The sequence below is a fragment of the Oryx dammah genome, unplaced genomic scaffold (assembly GCF_014754425.2).
Source record: "Oryx dammah isolate SB20612 unplaced genomic scaffold, SCBI_Odam_1.1 HiC_scaffold_8, whole genome shotgun sequence".
NCBI classification, from domain to species: domain Eukaryota; kingdom Metazoa; phylum Chordata; class Mammalia; order Artiodactyla; family Bovidae; genus Oryx; species Oryx dammah.
In genome coordinates, this window is record NW_024070192.1 from 57738578 (window position 1) to 57743389 (window position 4812).

The following is a 4812-nucleotide window of genomic DNA, read 5'->3' on the forward strand; positions in this document are numbered from 1 at the left end:
GACTCTTGAGAGCCCCTTTGACAGCTAGGAGATAAAACCAGTCAATCCTGAAGGAAATCAACCCTGAATATTCACTGGAAGTATTTTTGTTGACACTTCAATACTTTGGTCACCTGTCGTGAGAGACAACTCATTGGAAAAGACCTTGATGCTGGGAAAGATTAAGGATGAGAAGGGGACGATAGAGGACAAGATGGCTGGATGACATCATTGGCTCAATGGAGATGAGTTTGAGCAAGCTCTGGGAGTTGGTGATAGAGAGGGAAGTCTGGTGTGCTGCAGTCCATGGGGTCGCGAAGAGTCAGACATGACTGAGCAACTGAATTGAACTATGAAACCAGAATTTTCATAGTGGACTGTGTATGACTTCTTAGATTATTTTTGTATATATTTAATCATTGCCTTGTTGATTTTGGTTCAAGGGGCTTTAGCTATTTTAGAATATCACTCTAACAAATCTTTGCAGCTTTAGATATATAACTGATATTAAAATTAATATGTGATTTGAAAACCATTTTTCTCATCCAATCAGTGATTAAATAGTGCCAAATAGAGGCAGAGAACTGTAATGCTATGGTAGAAGTTTTATTCAGGATCATCAATAGCCATTAATCAATGCTTAAGTAATCCTCTTAAAAGTACTATTGCTCAAAATAATATTTATTACTTTATATTCAAGAGTTTTATATGATATTTTTCTTTGTGAGAGAAAGAGCATTTTTACATTTTCTTTCTGCACTGGAAAATAATTTTATTGAGATACTACCAGTTGTGCAATCTGTTCTGACATTAGGCCCCCTCTTCCTTTGTAATTCTGTCCTTCTTGAGTGGTCCCATGAATGTTTTCTTGTTCTCCACAACCTGGGAGCTGTGCAGGCCAAATTTGGAGGTGGGATCAATAGACTTGAAGTCATCTTCTCTAGGGCCCACCATTTGGTCTGCATCAGCAAGGACTTGCAGGTGAGCACTTGCTTCTTGGTTCCTATCATGCAGCCTTTGAGCATAACAAAGTCATCGGTCACTTCATCACAGTGGACAAAGCCACCCAGGGGGTTTGTCAGACAGATCATAATCAATAGAGGCATTGTTCTTGATCAGTTTGCCCTCCTTAATGAAGTATCCTTGGTTAATATTGTAGATCTTCTTGTTGATCTTGGTGTGGTGATGGTAGTGTTTCTGCCCAGACGGAGCTATAGAGATGGTTACCCAAGCAGGATAATACAATTCAAAGAAGGCAACCTTGTACAGTCTTTGGTGGGCTTTACGTGGTAGCTTATTGGTATGCCAACAGCTAGTCACCTCTTGTAGCCTTTGCCCTTGGTCACCCCAATGACATCAATCACCTGATACTGCTGAGCATTTGATTCACATGGGCATAGCTCAGCTTTTGGCCATAGTGCCTCTGTTAACCTGAATGTCCCTGAGGTAGGCCTTCTGGCATGGAGGAAGCAGGCACATCTGGGTGTGGGTGATAATATACATGACCTGGCAGTACTTCTTCATGTTGCTGAAGTGTTTGCCCCAATGCTTCTTGCCATCTATATCTTGCCTCTTCTTGTACTATTTGGTGAATGCCTTCTTAGGTTTATGCCAGGTCATATAGAAGGGCCTTTTGCACTCGTTGTTAATATGCTCAACAAAGATGTTCTCAAAGGTCCAGAGGCCTCTATGTGTTTCCATGTAGTCTACAAGGCCCACAGTCACAACGGGCAATGTCTCCACTATGGTTCCAGCCTCCACAACTTCCTTCTTGTTCACCTTGGACTCTGGCATATCGATCTACCCTACAATGTGGGTCCTGCCAGCCTTGTAGTTGAGGAAGCCTGTGAGGTTCACAAGCTTAGAAGAGTCATCCTTGAGGAAGCTCTTCATCTTCCTGTGGTGCCAGGGGCTGCACTTGCAAGGCAGGTAGCCCAGGGACCCATGGCTGGGAGTGGAGAACTTCCTCTGAGGCATCCTGCCGTCAGATGCTGCCAGTGGAGCAACTTTATGTTACCTTGGATTGGTTTCCTCCCAGGGAACTCGTATTGATACTCAATAATCTTCACTTTCCATCCTATATGGTCATTGTCCATTACTTTAACAATCGGTTCTCAAACTTATTAAAAATATCACACAAGTTTCCAGAATCTACCGTTTTGGAAATGGAAATGTGTATCTATCTTTGGTCATGACATTATTCACATTTCCGGTGTTGTTCCAAGAATAATGATAGTGGGCATGAAATAATACCTTTAAATTCATTATTCTGAGAAGCAATTTGTCAAGACTGGAATGCATGGATTCATTCAAAGCAGACAGATAATTTCTTATGAGTTTTCAACTTACTTTGAGCTAAAACCCCTTCTTTTTGATGTTTACTCTTTTCATTCCTTTTTTTTTTTTTAATGCTAGGCTGTAGCAGGTCATAAATCTTCAAAGTGAAAGTACTGGCATGGATGCTATACAGATCTTATTTTGAACTTTGCTTTAAATTAAATTTTAGGTTTCATTGAAGGCAGAGAATTTTAAGAAATCACATACATTTAAGATAAGCGTATTTCATATGTGAATTATCTGCAACTTTAAACATCACAGAATAGTTATGAAAGATATTGAGAGCAGTGAAATAGGATAAGCTGTTTGCTTTGATTAGTTGGGAAATCAGAGAAGAAGCACTAAGAACATAGTTAAGGGATTAACATTGATTCATTGATCCAGGATACATTGACTAAGTTGGCAAGAGTAATTAAAATGAATTATCTAAATAAAATTTTTTTCAAATTAAAATTTTTCTTTGAACCTTTAGAAAATATTCTCATAAACAAGGATTTATACAATTCATGAGAAATTTGTGTTGACAAAGAAATAAAATATATGTGAACAAATCAGTTAACAGTGAATGTAACCCTCACCTCCTAACAAACAAAAGTCCACTGACTGTAGAAAACACTAGATTTTGATTGACTAACACAAAAAGAGTGATTAAGAAAATGTTTTCTCTTAGAGAATTAATTTTATACTTTTTATCCTTTTGACTATTCATTTGCTAGAAATATCCAATATGCTGAAACATTTCCTTCAGTTATTTAGGCACTAACCTTCATAATAATTACTTCTTTCTTCAGTTATGAGCAATATTCATTAATTAAGAATAGAGTGTGCACTAAAATTGACATGTATAAACATGAACCCTGGAAAGGTAGACTCAACCATGGTAATGGAAGCAAGGTTTCCTAATAAAAAGTCCTAAAAAATATTTTTGTTTGTTAAAATTTACTATGGATTACACTTTGAGAAGTGTTTTTCCCTTATGTCTGCTTTTCAGTTCATGCACAAGAAATTTATTCAAAGTCTAAGAATTATTATACCATTTATTTCTAAAACTTGTCATGCTTATCTCTAAGTGAATTTGGGAAGGCTCAAGATTTACATAAATAAAACTGATAAACAAATTATAGACTATAAAAATGTGGAGAGAGGGAAGTCAATATGCTAAAAACCTGTAGTTTAAGATTCAAATAAGTTTCTTGTCTCCTAGAAGTCTTATGGAATGTCTGTCCAACTCAGAGTTAGTTCTCATACAATGAAAAAATATCAAAATTTTAAAATACTTGCATGTCTAGGGCTATACTAGGCTTATGTCAACCAAATAAGATAACTGTGTTAGTATTTCCTGCTCAAATCCTTTTTGTAAAGATTGTGCTTAAGATAATTTACATTGATTGCATATACTATTTAAATTTATGATATAATTGCTTAATTTTTTTTTTTTTGCCATGGTTGAAAGAGTCTTACTTTTCCTATCCTTATTATTAAGCTTTTCTGAGAATGCTTACTCTCTACCTTCTGATCCTTGCATTGCCACTTAAAGAAAAGGTTGACAAGGCTAAATCTCTTAGAAAGAGGAGAAGAAAAATATGACTCCAGAAATTCAATATTGAGAATTCAATTTGGAACTTGGGAGAATGACTTGAGAAGGTCCTTGAAAGAAAACCCATTAACATTTGAAAAGAATAAAATAAATAAAAACAAACATGGTCTTGAATTTTAAAATTCTCTTTATAACAGAAATCCAGAAAATGACATACAAGCTAGAATAAAAGCTTCCCCTATGACTGTCAGTATTTTAATGGCTTTGAGCTGCCACACTGTGACAGATTTGCATTATAGAATGAACAATAAATGCTATCAGTAGGGAAAGTTAAGAAAAATTAGAAAACACAAGAAAGTTGCCTGGTTCTGCATGTAAATATTATTTTTCTTATTTACAAATTGCTTCTATGTAATATTTTTCAGTGTTGTTCATCTTGCAAGAAACCTCACAGAACATGTTCTGCACTTAAACTACAACTGTGACCTGCCTCTCTAAAGAGCCACTGCTCTGAGCAATCACTAAAAAGTCACTTTCTTCTGGGAAGAAATATTTTCACATTCTGCTTTCTATTCTTTATTTTGAATTAGTTTATTATAAACTAGACTACGTGTCAATGGGAAGACATTATGAGATTTTTAGGTGAACAGGCACAAGATCTAGTTCAGAGTGCCTTCAAGGTGAAGTGAAGTGGAAGCCACTCAGTCGTGTCCAACTGTTTGCAACCCCATGGACCATACACTCCACGGAATTCTCCAGGCCAGAATACTGGATGGGTAGCATTTCCCTTCTCCAGAGGATCTTCCCAACTCAGGGATCAAACCCAGGTCTCCTGCACTGCAGGCAGACTGTTTACCAGCTGAGCCACAAGGGAAGCCCAAGAATACTGGAGTGGGTAGCCTATCCCTTCTCCAGTGGATCTTCCTAACCCAGAAATCGAACCAGGGTCTCCTGCATTG

General features: G+C 37.0%; 1 pseudogene; it reads right to left on the reverse strand.

Annotated features, from left to right (window-relative positions):
- Positions 1–738: 738 nt before the first annotated feature.
- On the reverse strand, positions 739–1956 carry LOC120866517 (annotated as a pseudogene).
- Between the last annotated feature and the right edge of the window lie 2856 nt (positions 1957–4812).